The sequence below is a fragment of the Meriones unguiculatus genome, chromosome 11 (assembly GCF_030254825.1).
Source record: "Meriones unguiculatus strain TT.TT164.6M chromosome 11, Bangor_MerUng_6.1, whole genome shotgun sequence".
Lineage (NCBI taxonomy): Eukaryota > Metazoa > Chordata > Mammalia > Rodentia > Muridae > Meriones > Meriones unguiculatus.
The window spans coordinates 72,722,506-72,733,589 of record NC_083359.1 but is presented as its reverse complement, the minus strand read 5'-3'; the positions used below and the strand labels follow the sequence as shown (position 1 = coordinate 72,733,589).

Genomic DNA, 11,084 nt, shown 5'->3' with positions numbered 1-11,084 from the left:
ATTGGTATATCAAAACCAACCAACCAACCAACCAACAACAACAACAACAAAATAAAAACAAGCAAAATAAAAAACTCCAACCAAGCAACCAAAAAAGCAATAAGGGAGGACAGTTAACTTGGTGGCTATTGAAACTGTCCCTCTATGGCATTTCTTTGTGTCTAGAGAAGCTTTTGGATCATCATACTCTTTTTGATGCCAAAGCAGTTCTTAGAATGAAGGTTTTTTGGTTGGAACACACAGCTGGATCCTAGTCTCATGCTTGATTTGTTTTCTTTGGGGCAGAGGTGACATGGACTGTGGTCTATGGGTGACTCTTGGACCATCAGTTTTCTCTGTGTCTGTCATGAGAAAAACACCAGGGAATCTGAGTGAGGTGTTGTATAGACATAGTCTTTGTTCTCTGTATAGGAAAAGCAAATCATTCTCATTGTTTAGCTTGGTGGGTTCTTGTTTTGTTTTTCCTTTTGAGACATGGTTTCATGAAACCCAGGCTGGACTTGAACTTGTTATGCAGCCAGAGCTGCCATTCAACCTTGATCCTCATGTCTCTATATCTCAAGTGCTGGGATTACAATAGTGTTGACCACTATGCCTAGGTAATACTTTTTACTTTGTTTGTTTGTTTGTTTGTTTTGTTTTTGTTAATAGAAAAGCAACAATTCCCTTGTCCCATTCCCCACACTTGACTTCATGGTAGGTCTCAAGAGTTGGCTGGTTGCAAGTTAGGTAATTGTGAAGAGAGACAGGTTTATGCCTAGCTGCTTCAATGCCTCAAGGTTCCAGATCACACCAGAGATGAATGGTCACACCCTATCCAAGAGACCTGACATTATTGACTGAATGGAGACCCCTCCCAAAATATGGTCCAGACCTTCCCCCTGGTATGTGATTATACTATTCAGAAGTGGCATTTTTAGATGTAATCAAGTTAAGGTGGGGACACACTGAATTCCGATGAACCTTCGCCCAATGACAAGAGTAAGGAGAGCAAACTTCGGTGGAGATGCAAACAGGGAGAGGACACCACGTGACGATAGAGACAGCTCGGAGTGACCCATCCATGTGTAAGCCGGAGCACAGGAAAGAAGCTACAAAAGAGGCACCTAACAGAATCTCACTCAGAATCTTCAGGGGGAACCAACCCTCTTCACATCCTCATTTGCATGTCTATCTTCCAGGACTAGGCAAATATTTTGAGTTGCTTCAAGCCACTCAGTGTGTGGAAATTTGTGATCGCATGCAAGGAGACTAATATACACATCAATCTTCGACTATGAGAAATGAGTGTGCCTGGCCCGTTCAGACCTTGTTTAATTTAGCGAGCACTGTCATGTGCTCTGATACAGGATGCATTTCTGTCTTCCCAGCTCGCATGTGCCTGGGACTCTGGGTAGTGAGCTGCCCCCACAGAAAGCTCCTGGTCTTTTGGATTTAGTCAGGCACTTGCTTTATAGTTTTGGATTCTCTTGATTGGATTCCTCGTGATGGTTATTTCAAACCTAGACTGAAACTAAGAAAAGCTTTTAGAAAACAATCCTGGACTCCCTTTAGCTGATATAGTTTTAATTTGCAATTTTCTTGTCAGGGTGAGTGCCAAAGAAATTGTTAAAAAATCATTACCCAGCAGACTCATGACAGTGTCATTTTATGGTGATGGGGTAATTTCTCCCTTCAGAAAGAGCTATTTCTTGAGTAATTATTTTCGGTAGTAAGTGACAGGCTCAGACTATTTTGGGACTCTGTGGCCTTGTCTCCTGACTTGCGTTTACCTTGAGGAGAGTGTGTGTGGCAGGTATCACCTGTGACTCATTCTTCTTCCAGCGATTTTCATGTCTTCAGCAGAATGTGACAAGGATGGCTCAGGACACCTGCTGCTGTGCAGCTCTTATGTAAGACCAGCGGAGAGGATTGCTCTCCATTGCTTCTACTCAGGCTTTAGGTGTCACACACACACATACACACACAGAGTGGGGAGGGGATAATGAGAGAGGGAAAGGAAGAGAGGGAGAAAGAGGTGGAGGAGAATGCTTAGGAAGTGTACTAGAGGTGTGAGGAAGTATACAATAGACAAGTATGCCAGCTTCATGTAGGGCTTCCGACTGAAAGCCACCCAATGAAACCAACACAGGTATAAATGAAGTAAGTTTCTTTCAGGGCTCCTCCAATACAACTTTTGGGGCTTCTTGTTAATTTCTGGATGATGACAAATGAATTAAAATACTGCTCAGGCGTTCCAGCTCCCATCTTGTCACCACCCTCCCCCAGCGTGACCCTCACTGAGTCTCTGCTGGCTCTCATCTCACCGTTGCGAGGCCTGGATTCTTTTTTCCATGGTCTCTGTTTTAAGGCCACAGCCTCCGGCGCTAACGGTTCTTAACGTTTGATGGGTGGAGGCGCTGTTTTCATAGCGTGGACTCTTGAGCAGCTACGCTTTCCTCCAAAACAAGGATGGTATGGGCGATGCTTACTGTGGCCAGCAAGGTTGCCAGGATTACTTCCGTGATCCTCATCTCCACTGAGCACAAAGAAACTGACATCTAGGTACGCTCGATTCGTCATTCTAGAACTCGTGAATCAGCAACAAAACAGGAAGAATGTTCTGGTGCACAGGCCACATAGTTCACATCAAATGTTGACAGCAGGAAAAAAAATCTACATTTAGAAATAAAATTTAGGGCTGGAGAGATGGCTGAGCCATTAAAGGCTAGGCTGAGAAAATCAGATAAAATCTTAGGCTGTGCCATTCTAATAACTGATGGGTGTTGTCTATATTTTATTTTGATTTCTTTGTTTTACAGAACCGGGGATCTAACCCAGAGTCTTAAACACGTTAGTCATCCGGGTCACTGTTAAAGTCTCTCACAAGCCACATGGGCTTTATGTATTTGCCGGGACTCAATCTAATTACTTTCCCGTTACTTAACGTTTTTTCAAAACTCCTTACTGTCTTTGTTTTGTTTGGGGACCAGGTTGCACTGTGAAGCCCAGGCTGACCTCAAGCTGCTCCCCTCTCCCCGCCTTCGTCTCCAGGGTGCTGGGATCACCACACACCACCATGCCAGGGTCTTTAGTGGTTTTTAAACTGTAGAGAAAACCTCAAGCCAAAGTGCCCAAAACACTGTTTCACCCTCCTACCCCACCCCCGGCATTTTCCAGAAATGATTTTCCCCCCACCGCTGTCAGAGTGTGATAAAAGGCTTGACTTTACGGTTTGACCCAAGAGTTACCTGGGACATGCAGAGCGAAAATATGTGCTTCATTAAGCTAACAGGAAAAGCACAGCGATCCTCCACATCAGCAGTTTGTCTCCATAAAGAGCAGATGTGCCGCAACCACAAAGTCAACCCGATGTAATTATTGCGTTTTTCTTTCCTCAGTCTGAGGGAGAAACGGGTGGTTTGGGATTGTTCCTTTTGGAACAATCAAGGATTTTTGAGGCTGCAAGGAAAGGATCGTAAAGGCAAAGTTCATTGAGTCATTGACTGCATTCATAGACAACAAGAGATGGAACTATACATGGTTTGGACATTCAAGAAATGAGACTTTCCAATTAATGAAAATAGCAATAGTAACAGAGCTCTTTTCATTCACTAAGTAGTTTTACTTGATTCGTGTATTCTTCCTATAAGATAGCCAAGTCATTGATATGGCGACACCAACACCCACACACCAATACACACACACACACACACACACACACACACACACACACACGTACAGAAACAGCTGGCCCCCCATACCTACTCCTGTATGTTTAGTTTTCTGTTTTGTAGAAAATTCTACAATTCTTCTGACTTGTCAAACTGTTGGCCTTTGTCTCAGACTGTTTGCTTTAGTTGTTTTCTTTTTTGAGACAGTCTCATGTATCCAAGGTGTCCATGGTGAACCCACCATGTAAACTGAGGGTGACGTTGAGCATCTGATTCTCCTGGCTTTTCCTCCCAAGTGCTGAGGTTACAGACAGACACTATGCTATTTTTTCAGTGCTGAGGCTTGAACTTGGGATGTTGTTCATGGTAGGCACATACTCTACCAACTGAGCTACATCCTCAACCCCTCATTTCTAACACATTCACCTTTCCATGGGCATCTTCATTCCTTAGTTCCAGCCTACGAAAAATGATTGAGTCTATGTTTGTAGGAAACTTTCTTGATTTAAAAAAAAAAATGGTGTTGTTCTTGTGGCCAAATCCACTAGATACTGGTCTGTGTTAATTCGGATCTTTTTGTAGTTTCTGATTTGTAGATAAGCTCCAGTCTTCTTCCATTTAGTCTTTCTTTGAAATGGTCATTCATGCCTTCTGAGAAATTGCAGTTTGCTTCCCTCTTCTATTGCTGTTCCAATCTCAGCTGTCTGTACTGGCTCCTTCTCTGCTTCTTTGGGAAAATGTTTACATTCTCTCAGTTGGGCCTATGTTCCCCTTTGCTTTCATTGTTGGCATTCCTTACATCATAATCTCAGCCATTTTGTCCTTGCTCCTCTCCCACTTTCTACAACAGCCAAGTCCTACCCTCTCCCCTTCCATCTCTGTGGATGACTGTGCCCTCCCACAGATCTGAAGGCTGTGAAAAAACAGATAAGAGGGCTCTGCTCTTATGGCCTCTATAGATGATATGGAAGAGGTGTGCCTTTCCTCTTCAAGATTGACCTTGTTCATGATCTTGTCCCTTCCTGCCCGTTTGAGAACACAAGCTTGCTCTTTAATATTTCCCTCTGCCTGGATGTCTTTTTCAACAACCCCTTGCTTGGAGTTTCCATACACACTTACATGTTTCCAGTCTTTAAAAGGCCTGGCTATTGGCAGTGTCCTCTCTAGCCAGCATCCATTTCAGTGAGGAGGAGTCTACAAATGCTCCCACCACCTCCTTGTTTCTAAATCATCTTCAGGACTGGTATCACTGTCAGCCTCAGCACACCCCGTTGCCTCACAACTATGGGGCTAACCTTCCCGGCTCAGTGAACTGCCCATCAGGCCTCCTTTGGTTTCCCCCTTCCCACCCCTCTTCTGGATTGTGATCGACTCTTCCTTCTTTTCTTTCTACTCCCCAAATTCTTTATAGCTGCTCCCTCTACCCCTCTCCCTTTCCTTCCTTCCTTCCTTCCTTCCTTCCTTCCTTCCTTCCTTCCTTCCTTCCTTCCTTCCTTTCTTTCTTTCTTTCTTTCTTTCTTTCTTTCTTTCTTTCTTTCTTTCTTTCTTCCTTTGTTTCTCCTTTTTCATTGAGTCTTCCAATTGTATTACAAGTTAGAACTCTTCCCCCGCTCCCCACTGTGGTGCTAATGGCAGACACTGCTCACCTACCACGCGCCTCCTCCCGTGGTCAGGCACAGAGTCCTTGCCTTGAGCTCTTCCTGCTAGTTTACCCAGGGGTATGAATGTGAAAACATGTGAGTGAAAGTGGTTACCATAGAGATCACCTTGAAACTAGGCCTAATTTCTGAGAAGAAAACAAGCTAATAAACTTGCATTTATGATACTTTAACCTTTATCAGTGACAGATAACTGGAGACACACCTTGCACTTAACTGGAGTAGATTAAGATGTCCCAACAGTATGGTTGGGAAGGGCTGATATGCGAAGTCCTTGAAAGGTTATTGAATTGTTCCAGATTTAATATTAATTACCTGAGTTATTTCCTGCAGAGTTTGATTCAAAAGTAATTTTAATCCATAAATTAATTTATCTATTACCTCACAAATAGGTAAAAATTCTAAATCTGTAAATATTTTGGATTTGTGGTGCATCGTTTTCAAATTCTTATGGAGTTAAGCAATGAAAAAAGAACATTTTCTGAATCTTGATAGTTTTAAATATCCTAGGGTTCTATACTGTAAGGACAGTTTCCAAGGGAAGAAGACTTTGCCAAATAAGTTTAGAGACCCTTTCAGGATGGGCTTGTTGTGAAGAGACTTTTCTGGGAGCAGGGATCACTCACAGTACCTGGAGTTGCTTGGTCAACTTAAAATATCTTGAAACTTAGGAAAAGATTAGAATTGCATGAGGATCAGGGCAGCTTTAGATGTCATATTTAGCTGATCTATTTCATCTAGAAATACCTCATGGGGGCTTTAAATGTACACAAGCTTTGTGACCTTAGTGAGCATAAAATCCGAATGAAGAGGTCACCCACTCCTCTGTATAAAAGTGCTGAGCAAGCACATTCTCTTATTTAAACGTGGTCTCCATAATGGCTGAAGCCAATGCTGTAACATGGCAAATTATTAAATTGGATTTAACCTTAACACTTAAGAGTCATAAGGCTAAAACCTAGGTTAAAAGTTCACACAGTCCCAGCACATAGTCACCGAAACAATCACCTTGCCAGGCTCTTCCTATCTCTGACAACTATTTTTAGTCACTTCAGGAAAAGAATTCAAAAGCTCCACACAGCAAACAGGTGGCTTTATCTTAGCAACACGTATCTAAAGCTTCACAGAGGGGAGGAGCTACAGCATAAACATCTCTCACAAGCGTTTTGAACATAACTGCTGTGTGGTAAATAGCTTGAGAAAGGTTTTGTTCCATCTCTAAGTAAAGCATTGTGAGAAACATGTACGCAATGTTTAAAAACTAAAAGAATCCATACCTAGTAACCTCTAAACGACCCCCTACCAATAGTCTAGCATAATCTAGATAGAACTCAGTAAACGTTTTTCTGTGACAGACAAACAGTATTTTGGCTTTGGAACTGCTGAGGCTTCTGGGCTCTTTCCACAAAGCTTTCTCTGCTCTTGTGGCATAAAATTGGACATGGAGAAGGAGGTCTGTGGCTGTGCTCCTGTCAAAAGGGATTTACAAAGTTGGGTAGATTCTGTCTCAAGCTGCAGTTTACTGAGCCATACATGCATACATACATACGTATGTATATACATACATACAAACGTGCATACATATATTCATACATATATATATACACACATACATACACACATAATACACACATACAGCAGAACAAGCTATCATATTATAAGGGATAATTTGTTTTGACAACTAAGGTATGAAATATTGGGGTAACCTGGTTATCATATGCCTCCTAAGTCATAGAATTAATAATTAGCTCCAAAGAGACAAAGACTGGATCTTGGGTAGAAAACAAGCTGGAATGGCACGTGGCCTCCCAAAGTTCAGCTTTAATTTGGCAAAAGCTCATTTGCACGTTGAATTTTAATTTGGTGAAAATGTCTATAAAGTATCCCTAGAAGGCAGTAATGAAAAGCAGGTGTACTAAGGCCCCAAAATGTGGCCTCTTGTCTCTAACTGGTCCATTTTTCTACTCTGTACCCCTCAGGTAACTGACTACTGCAGCTGTAAACAGTTCTTATCTGTAAACTTGCAGTGACTTCGGCCCACTGGAAAGGCAGTCTCATTCTCTCCCCAGAGGAAGCCAGGTTTGTCCCTGTCAAATGCATTTCAACACTCACCTCCTCCACGTAGATTTATGGTTCTTCAGTTTCTCCATGGAAGGACTGAATACAGCTAATAGACTCCCAGCTAATTGACACACAGCTAATCATTTCTCTAGCTCTAACTACATCATGGATTTTTAGTTTGTTTTTGTAGATTTGTACGTAAATTTATATATTCAATAGTGAAAGTGTAGAGTTCCAGTGAAGCTTCGTTGCCTCAGCGTGCCTATTCTACCGAATAGAGAAGTTCACTGAGATGAATAGGCTTTGGATCAGGTTAATATTGGTGTGTGATGTTTTTTATTTCTAAATTGTTTGTAATAAAGGTTCAAGAAAATGTCTTTCTTCTTCAGTTGGCTGTGACATGTAATTTCTTTTCATTAAATAACTAATCATATATTAAATAAGCGTCTTTGACGTGTGCTTATATTGAATATATATGAGACTCACAGTTTTCCCCTTTCAAAATATAATTCAACAATTTCCACTGGTTTATAACAGCCATTTTTTAACTTGCTATTTTTAAAAAATCTTTGTGACACTATCCAACTGAACAAAATCAGAAATGAAAAGGAGACATAACAATAGACACTGAGGAAATCCATATAATCATTAGGTCTTACTACAAAAGGCTATACACCAAAAATTTTGAAAAACTAAATGAAATGGACAATTTTCTTGCTTAATTCCACTTACCAAAGCCGAATCAAGACCAGGCAAATGAATTAATTAGTCCTATATCCCCTAAGGAAATAGAAGCTGTTATCAAAAGTCTCGCATGCAAATAAAGCTCAGGGCCTGATGGTTTCAGCACAGAATTCTACCAGACCTTCAAAGAAGAGCTAACACCAATGCTTTTTAAACAATTTCACAAAACAGAAACAGAAGGAATATTACCAAACTCATTCTATGAAACCACAGTCACTTTGATATCTAAACCACACAAAGCCCCAACAAAGAAAGAGAATTTCAGGCCAATCTCCCTTATGAACATTGATGCAAAAATACTCAGTAAAATATTCACAAATTGAATCCAAGAACACATCAAAGAAATCATCCACTATGACCAAGTAGGCTTCATCCCAGGTATGCAGGGGCGGTTCAATATATGGAAATCCATCAATGTAATCCACCGTATAAACAAACTGAAAGAAAAAAACCCACATCATTATTTCCTAAATAATGTGGTATATTCATTTAGTGGAACACAGATCTGCCTTATATCAAAGCAGATGCTGAGACTCATAGCCAAACTTTGGGCATAGTGCAGGGAATCTTATGAAAGAAAGGGGAGATAGAAAGACCTGGAGGGGACAGGAGCTCCACAAGGAGAGCAACAGAACCAAAAAGCCTGGGCCCAGAGGTCTTTTCAGAGATTGATACTCCAACCAAGGACCATGCATGGAGATAACCTAGAATCCCTGCACAGATGTAGCCCATGGCAGCTCAGTGTCCAAGTGGTTTTGCTAGTAAGGGGAGCAAGGACTGTCTCTGACATGAACTCAGTGGCTGGCTCTTTGATCACCTTTCCCCAAAGGGGAGTGTTCAGCCTTACCAGGCCACAGAGGAAGACAGTTCAGCCACTCCTGATGAGACCTGATAGGCTAGGGTCAGATGGAAGGGGAGAAGGACCTCCCCTATCAGTGGATTGGGGGAAGGTCATGGGAGGAGCAGAGGGAGGAAGGGCATGATTGGGAGGGGATGAGGGAGGGGGCTATAGTTGGGATACAAAGTGAATAAATTGTAATAAATAAAAATAAAAAAAATCTTTGTAAGTTTATGTATTATAAGGCAGATCTGTGTTCCACTAAATGAATATACCATGTTAAAAATTTACTGCTGGACAACAATAGATAATTTTTATGAATAAGTATAGATTTTTTCTCTTAAAAACATACAAAGCGTGGGAAGTCATGAAGTGTGTCAAAAGACTGTTACTTCATTTTTCTTGGCATGCACTGTGCTTGTTTGCTTTTAGCTCCATGCTGACTTTTTTGAGGACATGGGCCAGTAGACATAAAGGCCAGGGCTATTTTCATGGCTGTTTGTTGACAGGAGGTTGCCTGCGTGGCTACTGTGAATCTAAAGATCATTTTGGGAGAAGCACTGAGCCCTGGCCTCCTGAGAAGCGCACATGAGGCTCAGGACATTCAGTACACTTTGACACTTGGCTCACACGCACACTCAGGACTGTTTGGCTACAATTTATTTCAGGATCATGGAATCACCACTGTTTGTCTGAGCCTCTCATTTGAGCCAGTTCCTCCTTCCCTCTTCTTTACCCCCTGACAAGGCCAACAGCCTCTGTGTCTTATCTGTCTTATATTTATGAAGTTGTAAATTTAAGCCATTTTGAAAGGGAATCTTTCTTCTCAACTTGATCTGCCCTGAAAATCTTGTTTAGCAGCTGTTAAGCCTGCTTTTCTCTCTCCCCCACCATTCTCAATTTTGACAGTTGCCCATGAGTGACTGAGGAGTCGGGGCCTGTTGGCTTGGAAGTCTGTAGCCTTGTCTTGAACTTGTGACTCTTCTGCCTTTGAAAATCCTTTTCAGGAGACCATATAAGTAACTCTTTCATCCGCAGAAGAGAAAAGAAATATAAAACATTATATATATTTTTTCAAAGTGGATCTTAGCGGTAGGCATAGAGAAAAGAGATGAAAGTTGTCTTCAGTGTCTTATGAGACCCTTGTTCTAGCTCAGCAGCTGTGGTGGGAGATATCTAATCTAGCAACATTTTTTTTTTCTTATCAGGTTACAAAATACATTATATAACACTTTCAAGATCCAAATGATGCTAAGTTAAATGAATAGAAAATAAAGATGATATAGATTTCTGATTTAGATTTAAGTGAAGAACATTTCAATGTTTTAACTTTTAGAAAAATATATTCCATTTCTTGGGAAACTTCCACATGTTTTTTTCATAAGCCCCTTGAGGCAGATGGGCGGCCAGGCCCATTCCCTGAAGATGTCTAACTGCCAGGTTCGAGCCACAGAACACTCTGCCCTAACAACCGGACCCAGGCCCTGCCCTACAGAGTAATGGGAGGAGATGAGGGAGGGAGGGAGGATGAAATTGGGAGGGCAGGATTGGGAGGGGACAAGGGTGGGGGCTACAGCTGGGATACAAAGTTAATAAATTGTAATAAATAAAAGTTATATTAAAAAAATAAGTACCCACACAAAATAAGCCCAACCTCAGGGCTTGAAATTCCAGGAATCCCCACCCTGGAAATCTCTGCCCCATGAAGTTCCATTCACCCCTTCAAGAAATCCTACATAAACCTGTCCTCAGCTCAGTTCTCTGCTGTTTCTCTCTGCTGTTTCTCGCAGAGGCAGCCATGCACCTGGGCTCTTTCCCTCCAATAAATCTCTTGTGTGAAGTTTGTTGTGCAGTGTGACTTTGGGGTATTCCTTGGGGTCTGACAACCAGGATACCTCTCCATCTGAACGGTAACACTGACAGCTATGCTAATTTACGTTCCCTTCAGCACCACACAAAGGTTACATTTTCTTTGTTTTCTTATCTATGCTAATTAGCTCTAGTCTTTCTGTGGCCATTCTTTCTGGACTGAGGCAATGTGGTATTCTGGTTTTGGTTTGCATTTTCTTGATGATTAGTGATGTTGAATGCCCTCTCCCCTTTCCAAATTCTTGGTGTCCGTTTTGTATG

General features: G+C 41.7%; 1 long non-coding RNA gene across 2 annotated transcripts; it reads right to left on the bottom strand.

Annotated features, from left to right (window-relative positions):
* Positions 1–2,134: 2,134 nt before the first annotated feature.
* LOC132646488 (uncharacterized) lies at positions 2,135–5,366 on the bottom strand. Of its 2 annotated transcripts, none has more exons than XR_009584783.1 (3): positions 5,304–5,366; positions 3,231–3,441; positions 2,135–2,655 (listed from the first exon to the last, which is right to left on the bottom strand). It is a non-coding gene; the product is annotated as an uncharacterized LOC132646488 (long non-coding RNA). The 2 variants fall into 2 exon arrangements; XR_009584784.1 differs by having other exon boundaries at positions 5,300–5,359.
* Positions 5,367–11,084: the final 5,718 nt, after the last annotated feature.